Source organism: Panthera pardus, unplaced genomic scaffold (genome assembly GCF_024362965.1).
Source record: "Panthera pardus isolate Hobbes unplaced genomic scaffold, ASM2436296v1 HiC_scaffold_1, whole genome shotgun sequence".
NCBI classification, from domain to species: Eukaryota; Metazoa; Chordata; class Mammalia; order Carnivora; family Felidae; genus Panthera; species Panthera pardus.
The window spans coordinates 84,726,948-84,745,156 of record NW_026526654.1 but is presented as its reverse complement, the minus strand read 5'-3'; the positions used below and the strand labels follow the sequence as shown (position 1 = coordinate 84,745,156).

The following is an 18,209-nucleotide window of genomic DNA, read 5'->3' as shown; positions in this document are numbered from 1 at the left end:
GATTCTAGCTAAAAACACTCATAATAGACATTCTGATGAGATCTGTTTCTCTGAAGCTAACAGAGGCTACCGGTTCTCAGGTGCCCAACGGTCTTGTAAATAGAACTTTGTATGTGAGTGGTTATGAACATGGATGACGTGATCTCATGGAGAGGGAGGAACGTCGAACTGGAGTCTGCTTAATAAAGTAGCACGGGAAAATGCAGCCGGGAAACAGCTATCTGGAACATGGAACAGCATGGGTATTGTATACCTGCCAGCTTCTCATTTCTGGAAAACTGGAATTCGGAAGCTTAAGAGGGATGGCAAGGACCAAAATAGTAAACAAATCCTAGTACAATCAGATTAGGATAATATTGGCGGATTAACGTTAGTCATTTGGACACAACCTGTTCTCAGGTTTCTGAACAGTATCTGTTTTCGTGTCACAGAGTTATTTATCTCATATTGACTTGGATGTTGTGGATAGCTACGAGAAAAGGGCATGTTCCTAGGGACAGCTTTATTATCATTGACCTTTTAAAATGCTCCGTGGGACAAAATGAGGTGTTTCGTGAGATAAATTCAATCCTTTCCCCCAGCAGAGTATAGAGGAATGTAAACGAATGTCAGCTGAACTGCGTAGGAGGTGAGCGGACTGTAATGTATTTGTAATGACCTGAACTCATCATAAAGCTGTTTGGTCCCCTCCTCCTCCCCGCTTCTTTCTGTTTTTAGAAAAGGACACATTTTACGAGACAGTTATTTATCCTGGCTTGATTATCCTGGGTCTGGGATTATTCCCCAAGTTATGACTTGCTGTAATTTCATGATACCATTTTTCTTTCTTCTTTTTCTCTTTTTGTTTTGTTTTTTTTTTATACTGAAGAGCATAAGGAATTTTAATTTAGCAGTATTTCAAGAATTAGACTGAGGTTTGGAGACAGCATGAGTGCATTTTGATATCACCATACTGAAAGCAGTATTTGAAACCTGAAGGAGCAAGGGTGGGTACCTCTTTGATGGGATTTTAGAGGGAGGAGTCCTTCAAGGTCACCCTGTTCCTCTTTTCCTTTGCTGGTTCGTTCACCTATTCAACAAATATCTGAGTGTCTGTATGTCTTTCTCTTGGTATTCCTTTCCCCAGATACTGATGGTAACCCCTCAACTCAGTATCTCAAGCCTGAAGTGTTAAGAGCTGCACTGTTGAAGCCGTTAGCTGCTAGCCGCGTGTTGCTGTTTAAGTTTGGTTAAAATGAAATAAAATGACAAATTCAGATTCTCAGCCACACTCACCACATTTCAGGTGCCCCATCAAGTGCTCTATGTGTGGCTGGAGGCTGCCATATTGGATGGTGTTCATCTACAGGACGTTTCCGTCATTGCGGGGGGTTAAGCTGGACCGTGCTGTCTTAGCAGCCCTTGACTCTGCCTTCCGAGAGACATCCCAGCATCCCTTCTGCTTCGTCGCCTGATACCTACGTTTGTCAAGTTCGTTCCCTTTAAAAAATTCTCCCATCTTATTACTTCAGGTCCGCATCATCTGTCATCTGGATTAAGGCACCTGTGTTACCAGGGCTGCGGTGTCTTCCTGCCGCTCCCTGCCTTGCGCTTTCTTAATACCGTGTGTATATCTTGATCGCATGGAATGCCAATTCCTTTCTTGTGCAGTTTTCTTCTGGTGGACCAAGAGGTTCTTGCGGTTGCGGGATTGGGCTTTGATCTTCCCGGGGTGGGGACACACAGTGCCTAACACATTACTACAACAGATGACTGTTCATTGAGCAGCTAGAGGGCTGAATGGATTGGTGAAGGAGGCTGTTGCATTCTGAAGGCTAGGCACAGTTGGGCTGCATGGAAGATAGAAAAGGGCGATCATACTGGGGGGCCATCATGGGCGCAGGCCCATTGGGCGGAAATTAAAGCACAACTGTGCTCCTAGACTGTCGCCACGGAGAGGCAAGCATTTTCAGTACCACTTAGAGCTTAACCATGGGACATAAATAGAATTTGAATTCTGGTGTTGCATATAAATGTGTTTCCCTGCGCTTGCTAATACGACACCTCTAAGTAGAGGTGCTGGCTTTCACGCTTAATAACCTTAAACGGTAGCTTCCGAGGAGTTAAAGATAGGCTCTCCTGTAAAATTAAGCAACACACTCACAAAGCCCAGTTGATTCTTCGAGACTTTTAGGGTTCCCGACTTAGGTTGGACATGGTAGCTGCAGAAGAAGAAAGAAAACTGCATGTGTGCGTGTTCAAAAGGAGGCTGTCCCCTACCGCAGTTCAAAAGAGTGACTGCAGCCAGACAGAACTGCCCTGAGCCCGCTGCTTCCAAGCTGGGTCATCCTGGGCAGGTCGCCTTCTGGTCCTCGGTTTCCTCATTTTTTGATGGAGATGGATGTTACCTGCCTTGTGAGGATAAGTTAAAGTACCGTGTGACACGTGAGCGCTGTGCTGAATCCTGAGTAAACCATTCACCAAGTGATAGCTAATAGCAGATTAATAGTTACGTAGCATTTCACGCAAATGGGAAAATTCACGGTTGTGTTTCCCAAAGGAAGAATTCACACGTGATTGCGCTCATGCAGGAAACATGCATAGGGGACACTTTCCTTCCCACTTAGCTAGGTAGAACCATCTCTAAAGTGAAGCGCGTGGTTACTTTGAGAATCACGCAAGTAAGATGATCTGGCAGAGGTAAAGTTTGGCCTGGATACTCAGAAACCCAGGGGTGATTCTCCGCGTTTGGAAATAAGGTGATCGCCAGTGGAAACTGCTTGGGAAAAACTCACTTTTCTCTTTCGTTCTGCATAATCAAGAGCGTGCCGTACAGCTGCTCCTAAGGAAGGAGAAGAAAATCATGTGCTGCTTTTAATTTTAAGTAAGCAAACCAGTGGGACGTGTCTAAATGAGAGTATCATTGAACGATCTCTCTATTTTCCCCGCTTTCAAAGCAGTGGTGACAGTCTCAACTGGGAGGACTCCGCTGGCCGACAGATCATTCTTGCACATCCAGAGAATCCTCTTTAGTGGATTTCAAGTTGCTTTCCTCCCACTCAGACATTGCACACTGCTCCTTCCCTGTGCCTACATGACCTTTGCCTGGCCTCACTCCTCCTCAGGACTCTTTGTCCTCGGAGAAGCTGTTTGATGATAAGCTCCACCCCCTTCTGGACTCGCTCTTGCTTTCATGTGACTGTCTTATTGTGGCATAATTATCGGTATGTATTGGCCTCTGTGAGTTCTTTGACGAGCATTTCTGTATCTGCAGTGTTTTGAATTTTTTTTTTTCAACATTTGTTTGCTTATTTTTGAGGGACAGAGAGAGACAGAGCATGAGCAGGGGAGGGGCAGAGAGGGAGACCCAGAATCCGAAGCAGGCTCCAGGCTCCGAGCTGTTGGCACAGAGCCCGACACGGGGCTCGAACTCACAAACCGCGAGATCATGACCCGAGCCGAAGTCGGAAGCTCAACCCGACTGAGCCAGCCAGGCACCCCTGTATCTGCAGTGTTTAAAGGGACACTTACTCATACAAAATGCCTTGTAAAGTTTTGCTGAATGCATCAATAATGATATTCACTAACTTTTTCTTCTGTGTGTTGTTCCTAAGTAAACCATAACTCTTGTTTGGGTGGGAAACTATACCATACATACTTACTGCTACCTCCTGGCTCTAGCACATTGATAATAAACAATTTTAGACTGTTCTGTAGTCTTACGGCTCTGAATATCCATTATCCTGGAAACACTTTCTAGACTCGATTGAGCAAGTATTAAATTTGTGTTGTTACTATTTTATTCCCATACATTCTAGTAAAGTATTATAGATGACCACCAGGATTTCTATTGAATTTAAATATTTTTGTGTGAAAAATTAATACAAGTGCTTTTATATGAGAGAGTTCTTGTGTGCGTCATCCGTGTTCAGTTCATTGTAGGCATTAACAAAACCTTAAATGTATGTGTGCAGAGCCTATGAACTGAGCGGTTCAGTTGAATAGACTTGTAATATACTTGGCTTTTTGTTTTTCTGCCCTGTAGCTATTCACTGTGATTTCTTGAAGTTAATTTCAGAGTTTATTCCAGGATAGGGAGTTGGAATTATTCAGGAACTCACATACCTTATTAGCTCCTTGCTTAAACTCATTAAAAAAAAAAACAACAAAAAACAAAACCTAGTTCTGGGAGTAGCACTCCCTTGATGAAATTGTTGACATGTGAAATTGAAATTTAAAACTTTCTCGAAGACTTGAATGCATTTTACTTACTGTTATTTAATTTTTTTTTTTTTTTTTTTAGTTTTAATTCTGATTGCTGTACCATTGATATCTGAGCCAAAGTGGTGATGCGACTACCTGAGGGACATTTCTGCAACCCGTAAGTCAACACTTACACGGTAAGAATGTGTGCCTCTTACACTTAAAGCCATTTAATTTCTGTAACATTATAGTTTAGAATTTTAATTTAAAATAGAATAGTATAAAAGCCATTTAATTTCTGTAACATTATAGTTTAGAATTTTAATTTAAAATAGAATAGTATAAAAGCCATTTAATTTCTGTAACATTATAGTTTAGAATTTTAATTTAAAATAGAATAGTATAAAATAGTCTAAGATTTTAACATATTAAGTATTAATGTATATTAACATAAAAATTAACAGCAGATAATATTTTGGTGCTTTAGATCCTAATCAACAGTTGGATTTGAAAGAGAAAAATATAACTTGGTCTATCAATTTCATGTTAATTTTTGTGTGAAAAACACACTGCTATATAGTTTATGACTAAACTGGGCTCTCACTTTCCATTTCCTGGGGTTTAACCAGTTCTTTATTATCTGAATCTTGTTAATAATGAATGGATAGGAGATGTCAAGATAATCAAACCGAAACCTAGTTGGCATTTACCACAACTTACTTTGAACTAAAGTGGTGTTGATTCTAACGGTGGCTAAAATGAGGTTTTGAATTATTTAGGGATTTAAATGATCTGTATTCCTCTATCTTCAAGGGATAATTCAAGAGGAATGAGACACGGCCAACCAGGAAGGAGAGTTATTCCTTTGAGCTGCATTTTCCTTGTACTGAGTGTCTGTAATTTGTTTTATAGAGTTGTAAAAAGCAAATGAGATGATCTATGTGAAACTGTCCTTTTCTTCCTTTTTTTTGGAAGGGTAGGGGGAGAATAACAAAAAAGTCTTGATTTTGACGTGGATTTAGAGAGAACACACTGCTCTTCTATCCTCTAAGTTTTTTTAATGTTTATTTTTGAGAGAGAGAGAGAGACAGAGTGCGAGGTGGGGGAGGGGCAGAGAGAGAGAGAGAGAGAGAGAGAGAGACACACACACCCACACACACACACACACACACACACACACACACACAGAATCTGAAGCAGGCTCCAGCTCTGAGCTGTCAGCACAGAGCCCGACACAGGGCTTGAACTCATGAACTGCAAGATCATGACCTGAGCCAAAGTAGGATGCTTAAAAAACGTAGGATGCTTTTTTTTTTTTTTTTTTTTTTTTTTTTTTTTTTTTTTAATGTTGCTCTTCATATCCTTTAGAGGAAAGGGTACTGGAAGACCCGATCTCCAGTTTGGTCTCAGTTTGACTGTGGGCATGTCGTTTCATTAATTTACAATCAGAAAATTGAATTTGATTTCCATACTTTCACCTCACAGGTGACTTCTCACGAGTATGTCCTGTGTTTTTTGACTGCAATGAAACTAAGCTGGAAATCAGTATCAGCTTATCTGTGAAATCTCCAAGTATTTTGAAATTAAATACCACATTCTAAAAATCCCATGGTCAAAGAGGAAGTCGCAAAGGAAATTAGAAAATATTTTGAACTGAAGCACCTGGGTGACTCAGTCGGTTAAGTGTCCGACTTCAGCTCAGGTCATGATCTCATCTCATGGTTGGTGAGTCTGAGCCCTGCATTGGGCCCTGTGCTGACAGTACAGAGCCCGCTTTGGATCTCCTGTCCCCCCGCTCTCTCTGCTCCTTCTTCACTGGTTCTCTCTCTGTATCTCAAAATAAAAATAAACTTAAAGAAAATATTTTGAATTGAGTGAAAATGAAAATACAACACATCTAAATTTATGGGATGCACCTAAAACAGTACTTCTAGGGGAAATTCACAGTGCTAAAGGCTTCTGTTGGGAAACAGAAGTTTTAAAACAAAAAATCTAAGCCTTCACCTTACGAAATTAGAAGGCAAAGAGCAAATTAAATGCAGAACAAGCAGAGAAGATACGAAAGATAAGAGCAGAATTCATTGAAACAGAAAACAGAAAAACTAATCAGTGAAACCAAAAGCTGTTTTATTTTATTTTTTTTTTAATGAGATCAATGAAATTGATAAACTTGTAGTTTTTCTTTCAGGAAAAAAGAGAGAGAAGGCAGAAATTTCTGATATCAGAAGAGAGAGACCATCAATGTAGATTCTACAAAAGGAAGTTAAAGAGAATATTATGAGCCAGTTAATATATTTGATTATTTAGATAAATGGACATACTTCCTCAGAGACACAAGGTACTTAACCTTACTCAAGAAGCAGCAGATAATCTGCATAGCTCTTTATTCCAGAAATGGAATTTGTAGTTAAAAACCCTCCCCCAGAAACAAAGCTGTACACCCAAATGGTCTACGGTGAATTCTACCAACCTATTAAGAAAGAAATAATACCAATTATATACAAAATCTTTAGAAAATAGAAGGAATGGAACACTGATTTATTTTATGGGGCCGTTATTACTCGGATATAAAAAACAAAGACATTTCTCAACAAAATATTAGCAAATTGATTAAAGTTTATATAAAAAAGATGATACATCATGCCAAAGTACCATTTATTCCAGAAATGCAGGATTGGTTCTTCATTTGAAAATCCGTCATATAATTCACAGTATCAAGAAATTAAGCAGAATTTTTAAAACCTGTATAACCATCTTAATAGATACAGAAAGAGCATTTGATACTATTTATCATTTATTCACGATAAAAACTCAGAACAGTAGAAATAGAAGGGAGCTTTTTCAAGTTGATAAAGGTGTCTGTGAAAGACCTACAGCTAAGAATTATAATTATTGATGAAAGACTTCATGTTTTTGCCTGATTTTAGCTCACTCACCGTTCTTACTCAGAATTGTCCTAGTCAGTGCAGTAAAGCAAAATCAAAAACAAAAACACACATATATATATATCCATATACATATACACATATATATACACACACACATATGTGTATATGTAATATGTATTATATATAATATATGTAATACGTATATAATATAGATGAAAAATAGATAAAATATATATGTATAAATATATATATGAAAAAAATACATCTATATGAAAAATTAAGGTCCTATGGCAAGGGACCTGAGAAATGAGCTTCTAGCCTTCTAGCCTCTGATACAGGGAAGGGGACAGAGGAGGTGGGAATAAATGTTAATACCAGTAGACCGTATTTATTACATTTTGGTTTCTGTGATCACGATGTAAAAATCATAAGAACAAGGCCACATTTATGTGACTTGTGGTTTTAAGTTACTGTTTTCTCTGGAGTCAAAAGTCAGCATAATCTGTTGAGGGAGCTGTGGTTCAGCATTTTCTTCTTTCTGTTAATCTAGCCAGAAAGCTTTGTGTAGTACTTGAAAGTTATGCCTTGGTTTCACCTTCATTACATAACTTACTCTTTGGTTTAACGAAAAAGACTGACACAGTACTAAGATGTTCTCTTAAATTCTAAGAGGGCATATAGAATTACTTGTTGAATCCGTTACAACTATCATATATCTTTGGATGAGTTAAAATTATTTTGTATGCTTGTTGTACATATCTTAGAATTTGTTGACATGTTTTGCATAATAACGTAAGCCACATATTACGCCTGTTGATTTCTGTTAAGTAATTTCCATACACATACTTTTATGATGGGTGGCAGTTAAGAATTGAGGGAACCCTGAGTCCTTGTCCCATCTGCCTGTTGGCAGACCGTTGTATGGCAAGACATTGTGTCTGTGGATGGTGTTACTGGAATCATTTCTAAGTCTCTTGCAATCAAATAGTTTCTCAGCCTTAGTGGAATGCTTATAAATGTAAACAAATATTTAATAACTGTGTGCATTTCCATTTTAAGTACAGTTGACCCTTGAACGGTGCAACGGTTAGGGGCGCTGACTTCTGCACAAATCCACATACAACTTTTGATTCCGCCCCCCCCCCCCCCCCCCGCAGAAAAAAACTTAACTACTGGTAGTCTTGACTAGAAGCCTTCCCAATGATATAAATAGGTGATTAACATATATTTTGTATATTATATGTATTATATACCGTATTCTTACAATAAAGTAAGTTAGAGAAAAAAATGTTAAGAAAATCATAAGGAAGAGAAAATACATTTACAGTAGTGCACTATATTAATTGAAAAAAATCCACTTATAGGTGGACTGTGCCGTTCAAACCCATGCTGTCCAAAGGTCAGCTGTACATGTTATTGGCCATATCAGTTGGCATGGCAGAGTGGCATAGTAGAGGGAGTGTAAGTTTAGGAGTTAACAGAAAAATTTGGGGTTCAGATGCTAAAAACATACAGGCTCTACGCTTTTGAGCAAAATCCACTTCAATCCTTGATCCCCATTTCCCTCCTCTGTAGAAGGAGGATAATCTTGACGAGCTGCTTGAAAATATTAAAAATAATACCCAGAGCTTCTAGCAGACAGTGGGTGCTCAAACGGTGATGCTAACAGAGGATCTTACTTGCAGAAATGTTATAAGACTTCGGTATCTGACAGAGCTGGTTTTGAATTGGATTGGAAGAATTAATATTCAAAAAATGCCTATACTACACAAAGCATTGCACAGATGCAGTGCAATCCCTATCAAAATTCCAGTGGTATTTTTCACAGAAATAGAACCTGATTTTAAAATTTTCATGGAACCGTGAAAGATCCTGGATAAGCCAAAGCAGTCTTGAGAAAGAGGAGCAAAGCTGGAGGCATCACGCTCCCTGATTTCAAGCTATATTGGAAAGTGATCGTATTTGAAACATTATGGCACTGGTATAAAAGCAGACACACAGGTCAATGGAAAAGAAGAGAGAGCCTGAAAATAAATCCAGACATATGTGGTCAATTTATGACAGAGGAGCCAAGAATATTCAATGGGACAGTCTCTTCAATTAACGGTGCTGGGAAAACCGAACAGCTACATGCAAAACAATGAAACTGGACCGCTGCGTCTATAGCATACACCAAACTTAACTCAAAGTGGATTAAAGACTTAAATGTAAGACCCAAATCCATAGAAGTTCTAACAAGAAAGTATAGGTGGTCTCGGCGATGAGTTTTTGGATCTGAACTTCAAAAGCAAGGGCAACAAAAGCAAAAATAAACAAGTGGGACTACATCACACTAAAAAGCTTCTGCACAGCAAAGGAGATCATCAAGAAAACGAAAAGGCACATCACTGAATGGGAGAAAATGTTTGCAACTCCTGTCTCCGATAAGGGGTTCATATTCAGGATATATATAAAAAAGCCATACAACTCAATAGTAAGAAAAATCTGGCAAAAAAGGGACAGAAGATCTGAACAGATAGTTTTTCAAAGAAGACACCTGGATGGGCAAGCAGGTATGTGAAAAGATGTGCAATATCACTGATCAGGGGAACGCGTATCAAAACCGTAATGAGCTAGCCCCTCACACCTATTAGAATGGCTGTTATCAGAAAGACAGGATGAGGTGAGGATACAGAAAAGAAGGAACTCTTGTGCACTGCTGGTGGGAACGTAAATTGGGGCAACCACTATGAAAAGCAGTATGGAGGTTCCTCAAAAAGTTACAAGTAGAGGGGCGCCTGGGTGGCGCAGTCGGTTAAGCGTCCAACTTCAGCCAGGTCACGATCTCGCGGTCCGTGAGTTCGAGCCCCGCGTCAGGCTCTGGGCTGATGGCTCGGAGCCTGGAGCCTGTTTCCTATTCTGTGTCTCCCTCTCTCTCTGCCCCTCCCCCGTTCATGCTCTGTCTCTCTCTGTCCCAAAAATAAATAAAAAACGTTGAAAAAAAAAAATTAAAAAAAAAGTTACAAGTAGAACTCCCATATGATTCAGCAGTTCCACTTCTGAATATTTATCCGACGGAAACGAAAACACTAATTTGAAAAGGTATCTGTACCCCCATGTCATTGCATTTTCGATAGTTCAAGATATGCAGACAGCTTACATGTCCATCAGTGGATGAATGGATAAAGATGTGATATATGGAAACCAGAATGGAATATTCAGCCATAAACGATAATAAAACATTACCATTTCTAAGTACATGAATGGACCTTGGGGACATTATGCTAAGTGAGATAAATCAGAGAAAGACAGATACTGTATGATTTCACTTATATGTGGAATTAAAAAACAAAAACAGGGGCGCCTGGGTGGCATGTTGGTTGAGCATCGACTCTGGCTCAGGTCATGATCTCCCAGTTCACGAGTTCGAGCCCCGTGTCGGGCTCTGTGCCGACAGCTCAGGACCTGGAGCCTGCTTCATTCAGATTCTGTGTCTCCCTCTCTCTCCCCTGTTCACGCTGCTCTGTCCTTCTCTTTCTCTCTCTCTCAAAAATAAATAAATATTAAAAAATTCAAAAAAAAAAAAAAAAAACCACCCAGGGTTATAGATGCAGAGAGCAGATTGGTAGTTGCCAGAGGTGAAAGGTCAAGGGTGGGGGAAAATGGGTGAAGGGTTCACAAGGTGCAGACTTCCAAATATAAAATAAATAAGTCCTGGGAATGTAATGTACAGCACAGTGACTATAGTTAGAATATTGTATTGCATATTTGAAAGTGGTCAAAACAGAGTAGATCTTAAAAGTCCCCATTACAAGAAAAATATGTAATTATATATGGCGACGGATGTTACCTTATTGTGATGATTATTTTACGGTATATGTAAATTTCAAATCACTGCGTTGTACACCTGAAACTAATACAGTTGACCTTTGAACACAGGGGTTCAAGGTTAGGGGTGCCGACCCCCCAACACAGTAAAAAAATCTGCATATGTAACTTTTGACTGTCCAGAAACTTTACTAATAGCCTGTTGTTGATTGGAAGCCTTACTGATAACATAAACAGTTGATTAACACATACTTTGTATGTTGTATGTATTAGGTAACTGCATTCTTACAATAAAGGAAGCAAGAGAAAAGTCAGTGTTACTAGGAAAATCATAGGGAGAGAAAATACGTTTACAACACTATACCGTATTTATAAACAAACAAAACCGTGTATAACTGCGCAGTTCAAACCTGTGTCGTCCAAGGGTCAACTATATAATGTTATAGCTCAATTAAAAAAAAGAAAAAAGACTGGCATCTGACAGAATCCTTTTTTCTTTACTTTACTTTTTCCTTTTGGTTTTGAATTTAAGTTCTTCTGCTTGCTTTTCAAGCCTTGATCTCTTTTTCTTTTAGTTGGGCGCAGTACCAGCCTGTAAAGTGGTAGTGGACATAAATGACATAATGCATACAAATGCTTACGTACGCAAATGTTCCCATTTGTCATCTTTAACCGGTTCGCTACCATTAGCCTTTTGACTTGGTTTCTTTGGTTGGTTTTTTATAAAGTTACCCCAAAACCCTGCCTGCTCCTTTTGACGGCGCTCGTGATTTACTTGCTGGAATACATTCCAAAGAATGAAGTTGATAGGTTGCCAGATTTGATGGTTGGAGACCAGGTACCTAGGTTGCAAATTTCAGAAGTTTTGCTATCTCGTATTTCTCTGAATGCTTTCATGGCCCAAACAATTGGGAATAGTTAACTAAAAGAGCCATTTAATTGTTCTTAATTTTCTTTCATGAGCACAGTTTCCAGTTGCCAAAACTACTGCCGTCAGGATGCTTTTGTTTCTAAAAACACAGGAACTCATGGTTAGTACCATGTATGCTAAGGAACAGTTGGTAGGTTCTACAGCTTTATTGCTATTTTAATTTTATCTCATTTTATTGTGTTCATTCATGTGAAATTACCAACATTTTGGCTGTTAAGACCAGCAAGAGTGGTAATTTCATACGGTTCAACTTGCTGTTTCGGGGTAAGGTGACAATGTGTGCAATTGGCAAATTCCCTAATTTTGTAGCTTATAATTTGTTGTTGCCTCTAAAAACGTAAGTTTTAATTCATTTGGAGTCTGTAAATTTGTTTGGTGAAGGTCATTCTCACATGCAGAAGAGGAAGGTAGAGAAAAGTGGTAACTTGTTTCTTAACAACAACAAAAAAGGAGATGCTAATTTTTGAGGAGACTTTAAATTTATGGTTAACTGGATCATTGGAAGCAAAAACTAGGGGTGCCTGGGTGGTTCAGTCAGTTAAGCATCCGACTCTTGATTTTGGCTCAAGTCATGATCTCAGGGTCATGAGATCGAACCCCGAGTTGGGCGTTGTGCTGGATGGGCAAGGCTCTTGCTTCTCTCTCCCTCTCTCTCTGCCCCTCCCCAACTAGCATACACGCACACATGTGCTCTCTCTCTCAAAAAAAAAAAAAATCTAAACCTTGAGGTCACAGGTGATACCAGGTAAATTCTGAGTACCTCAAAATTTTTCTTGAATTTTTTAAAAAAATACTTATTTATTTTGGGGAGAGCGCAAGTGGAGGAGGGGCAGAGAGAGGGGGACAGAGGATCCGAAGCAGGCTCTGTGCCGACAGGCTTGACGGGAGTGAGCCAGATGTGGGGCTCGAACTCAACTAACCGTGAGATCATGACCTGAGCCACCCAGGCGCCCCCTTCTTGAGTTTTAAAAAATTCTTTGACATCAGCACCGTTCAGAAAGTCATGTCTTTGGCAAGTGATAAAATGCTGTTGGTGGTTTTAGCTTCTGAGTGTTTATTGACGTATTTTATGTTATTAAAACAAGGCTAATTTCGCTTAACTTTTTTAACATTGTGTTCATAAAATGTGTGTAGGTCGCCTGTTGATTATACCTTGAATAAGGACCTGGCGATTTTGGTTTGAAAGAGCATTAACGTAACAGGTACTTCACGTGGGTTATAGGTTATAGTATCACGCTAAATAGCGTATGAGCACGTCATGTGCACCACAGTGTGGTACTGATAAATGGCTTCTTCCTCTTGCTGTCCAATTAAAGTGAAAAGGAGGTGGTTAAAGGTAGTTAGTTGGTCAGGTGAGCATTTATTTGCTGAAGAGGAACAATATCTAGGGGCGCCTGGGTGGCTCAGCTGGTTAAGCGTCCGACACTTGATCTCAGGGCTCAGGGAATGATCTCATGGTTTGTGAGGTCGCCTCACCCCGGGCTCTGTGCTGAGCGCGGAGCCTGCTTGGGATTCTCTGTCTCCTTCTTTGTCTGCCCCTCACCCCCTCGGAAAATAAATTAATAAACTTAAAAAAAAGATAGGCATAGTATCCAGTGTTTGCATTCTGCTTTATGGTTTTCAGTGCGTCTTCAGCTGGGCCTTCTCATCGCGGCCCTTTCAGGCCACCGGGCAGATGTTCTGGCTGCTGTGTGTTAACTAAGGACTTGGGTGTAGTCGGGTTTCAGTGACTCCCACAGGCCTCTCCGCTCCTGAGGAACTGGGGCTTCTGCTCGTGTGGCTTGTTTGGCTGTGCTGGAGAGAGAGGCCCCTGGAGGAGAGCCAGCCGTGCTCAGACTGTGGCACACTCCCTGATGAGGTTGGTGAGGCAGATTCCCTTCAGGTGAAGGAATTCTGTGGGAGGAGAACTTTCCTTAGGGAACTGAGCTCATTTCTGTTTATTACGCCACTAACCGGCCCTTTGTAAATACTCTTGGAGCGGTGGCCTACCTGCTAAATTTATCGCTTATGTCTGTTTCTTCTGCCGTGATGTTTAGTCCTGTGTCTGTGGCCAACAATAGAGTTGTCTCTACTAGGCCGTCGTGTTAGAACCTAAGCGGTGAAGAAATATTCAGTGATCTCCCAATTAGTTTTCCGCCCTTATCTCTTGTTCGCCTCCACTGATTGATTTTGTAAACGGTTGTATCGAGGCGTAATTGACATACGGTAAACTATGTACATTTAAAATGTACAGTCTGATAAATTCTGACATGTGCACACACCCATGAAACCACCACCCCCAGCAAGAAAGTGAATCTACCATTACCCACACAACTCTCCTCGTGCCCCTGGTCATCCCTCCCTCCTGTCCGTCCCCAGCCTCCAGGCCACCACTGATCTGCTTTCTGTCACTGTAGGTTAGCTTGTGTTTCCTAGAACGTTATTGTGAAGGAAGAACACTCCTCCGTGTGTCTCCTGTATTATAAATTCCTTACCACAGCACCACCTCACTTCTGACGATAGACGTGTGGGTTTTCCACACATCAGGCAACTTGACCACAGCAGCTGGGTGTCCTGCAGTTTAACTCGTTTATTTCCCTGGAGACCGCATCGGATCCCGCAGATGAAAGGTTCTGTCCCACAAGACTTCCCCCCTCGCTCCCCCCATCTGCCCAATTTCAGTCTCAAGCCCAGAATGTTCCCGGTGCTTCCAACCGACTGGCTGTAAATTGGGGGTTCCCATGCCCCCACTTCTTGGGTTTTATTAATTAGCTTGAGTGGCTTATAGAACTCAGGACACCAGTTCACTTAGTAGATGACTAGTTTATTATGAGAGATATTCAGGGATGTGGTTGAACAGCCACAGGCCTGGCAGAACACAGGAGCTTCTGTCCTCATGGAGTTTAGGCTGTGCCACTCGCCAGTACATGAATGCATCCCGGCTCACCGACCTGGAAGGTCACTGGATCGTGTCCTTTTGGGTCTTTATGGAGGTCGATTACCTAGGGACAGTTGGTTAAATCACTGGCTCCTGGTGACTGAACTCAAGCCTCTCCTTTTCCCCCAAAGCTAGGGTGGCTGGGACTGAAAGTTCTAACCCTCTAATCACATGGTTGGTTTCCCTGGCAACCGGCTCCCACCCTTCTGACAGTAGGAGTGTCTTTCCCAAAGTCACCTGGCGAGGTTGAGAGGGATTTGTTATGAATATCAAAATTACAGCTCTTCTGACTTAGGAAATTCCAAGGATTTTAGGAGCTCTGTACCAGAAATGAGGATGAAAACCAAATATAGATCTCTTACTATAAATCACAGTATCATAGGCCCCTGGGTGGCTCAGTCATTTAAGCATCCAACTCTTCTTTTTGGCTCGGGTTATGATCCCAGGGTCATGGGATCCAGCCCCATGTGGGACTCTGCTGACAGCATGGAGCCTGCTTGGGAGTTTCTCTCTCCCTCTCTCTCTCTGCCCCTCCCCGCCTCAAAATAAATAAACTTAAAAAAACATTTTTTATTTTATTTATTAACATTTTTTTTAATGTTTATTCATTTTTGAGAGAGAGAAATAGGGTGTGGGTAGGGGAGGGGTAGAGAGAGAGGGAGACACGGAATCCAAAGCAGGCTCCAGGCTCTGAGCCGTCAGCACAGAGTCCGACGTGGGGCTCAAACTCATGGACCGTGAGATCATGACCAGAGCCGAAGTCGGAGGCTTAACTGACGGAGCCACCCAGGTGACCCTAAAAAAAATGTTTTTTAAAAAAGATTCTCCCTCTGTCCTTCTCCCCCACTTGTGTACTCTCTCTCTAAAATAATAATAATAAAAAAAATCACAATATCACAATTATGTAAATGGAATCGTATAGTATACACTCTTTTTTTCGGTCTTTTTTTATTTTTTAAGTTTATTTTTGAGGGAGAGAGACAGAGACAGAGACAGAGACAGAGTGGGGGTGGGGAGGGACAGAGAGAGGGAGAAAGAACGCAGAGCCTGATGCGGGGCTCAAACTCAAGAACCGTGAGATCATGACCTGAGCCGAAATCAAGTCAGACACTTACCCGACTGAGCCCCCTGGGTGCCCCTGGTCTGGTTTTTATTCAGCACAATTATCTTGATATTCATCCATGTTGTTACATGAATCAGTACCTCATCCCGTGTTACTGCTGATTAGTAGAGTTTATTTATCTATTCGCTTGTTGGTGGATTTAGGGTGGTTTCTATTTTTGGATCATTTTGGCTACTACAAATAAAGCTGTATGAACATTCGTGTACAAATCTGCATGTGGGCATTATGCTTTTATTTCTTTTGCATAAATACCTAGGAGTGTGTGTTTAACTTTCTAAGAACGTGGCAAACTTTTCAACAGTGATGGTGTTATTTTACGTTTTCTTCAGGGCTTGAGCGTTCCAGTCGCTCTGTATTCCTACCAACAGTTGGTGTGGTTGGTCTTTTTGTTTTTTTTTTAAGTTTATTTATTTATTTTGAGAGCATGCGAGCGAGCCCGAGCATGAGTGGGGGAGAGACAGAGGGAGAGAGAGAATCCCAAGCAGGCTCTGCCCTGCCAGTGCACGAGCCCCAAGTTGACCTCCATCTTATGAGCCGTGAGACCATGACCAAGAGTAGGATTCTTAATTGACTGAACCACCTAAGGGCCCCTTATTGCATATATTTTAAATCTAGATCTTTTTTTTTTTTTTTTTTTTTTGTCATTTCTGGGGATTTGAAGCCTAAGGAGAAGCCTAGACTAGCTTAAGGAGAAGTTCTCACGTAGATTTGTTTTTCTTTCTTCAGTCGTCCCATTCAAATTATAATAGCTTTTGAAATGATTTCCTTTAAAGAGCTAATAACACCACACACACACACACACACACACACACACACACACACACACACACCCTAGTTCTTACAAGTTTCTCATTTTGATTGAGAGATTCACTTAGTATTGCTAGGGCCTAAGAAACAACAGTAAGTTACCTGTAATCCCAAATCAAGGAATAGGAGATGGTCACTTTCTCTTGTCCCAAAGGTCCTGTTAAACTGGGAAGTTTTCCTTACCGTACCCACACACAACAGCATTTCCCTGCTTGTCCTTAGAGACTGGGTATATACTCATAGTCTCCTGCACACACCTGTCTGGCAGATGTCAAATGGGAGTTGAGTTACCAAGGTGTCATGCTGAATCATGCCCAGTAGAGGTGTAGGTAGAGTGCTTCCCTGGCCTGGGAAGTAGGATGGAACACAAATATCTGGGTTTCTGGAATAGTTAACCAAAAGCCAGTCCTGTTGTAAAAGCTCACGTATTTCGAAAATACAAAACAGAATAAGATCAGGACATCTGATGCTTTATGCATCAGCAACAAGGCAGCATCAGGAGCTGAGGGACCAGACAAAACCCCCTGTTTAGAAAAAATACTACAATATCTTCCATAAATGGAGCCTTGGAAAGACCAGCTTCTTGCTTTCACGGTTGGAGTTGACCACTCGCAACAGGTGCGTGGTTCAGTGTCGGGAAGGTAGCAGGAAGGAGAGGGACTATGTTGAAGCATCATGTGAGAAGTCAAGGCTTACTTGCATACCAAGGCAGAGAATTTTTGCTGCCTTGCTGCCTTTATACACTGATAAAACACAGAAATGAAATAGCCTTGGCTTGTTGGTATATTTACAGATGGGGCTTATAGGAGGAAGGCTTGCAAATGGGAATGCGGTGGGCAGAGCACCAGCAAAGTCAGAGATTGAGCTAATTTCTCCTCTTCCTTGGCAAATGTCCACGATGTGGGAGAGTTGGGGTCTCTTGGTCTTTCTCTCTGACTGTAAAATGAAGAAGTTAGTCTAGATCTCCCAGGTTCCATTCATCCAGCAAAAGTTTATTTTAATAAAGAGCAGGTTTTGTTGGGCTGGTCAAAACAGGGAAGGAAAATAGTGTCTGGCAAAAGCATCTTCGAGGTTCCTAGAGTAGTAACATGCATGGGGATAAATTTGTATGCACAACAAAGAAATAGAAGACAGGCGTAGGCTCCAATATAAAATATATTCTCTAGTCCCAGATATACTGAGTATCTGGTTGTATGGACGCCAGGGCCATTATGGACTTGGAAACAGAAGACATATTTTATTTTATTTTATTTTATTTTATTTTATTTTATTTTATTTTATTTTATTTTTTATTTTAATTATTTATTTTTAATTTTTTAATGTTTATTCTTGAGAGAGAGAGAGGGAGCGAGCGAGCACGCCAGCAGGGGAGGGGCAGAGAGAGAGGGAGATACGGAATCTGAAGCAGGCTCCAGGCTCAGAGCCGTCAGCACAGGGCCCGTTGTGGGGCTTAAACTCAGGAACTGCAAGATCATGACCTGAGCCAAAGTAAGCTACTTAACTGACTGAGCCACCCAGGTTCTCTTATTATTATTATTTTTAAGTGTTTGTTTT

The 18,209-nt window shown here is 40.9% G+C and overlaps 1 protein-coding gene across 10 annotated transcripts in view; it reads left to right on the top strand.

Moving 5' to 3' along the window:
• The window catches only part of WASF3 (WASP family member 3), a 134,707-nt gene that overhangs the window by 56,631 nt on the left and 59,867 nt on the right, over window positions 1-18,209 (top strand). For 4 of the 10 annotated variants that reach the window (XM_019447919.2, XM_019447910.2, XM_053900709.1 and 1 more), the window contains exon 2: window positions 4,283-4,379. The gene's annotated coding sequence lies outside the window, so the exon portion shown is untranslated. Of the gene's footprint in view, window positions 1-418; window positions 629-868; window positions 987-4,282; window positions 4,380-18,209 lie in introns of those variants that run through there. The other 6 variants (XM_019447914.2, XM_019447918.2, XM_019447915.2 and 3 more) reach the window with 5 other exon arrangements.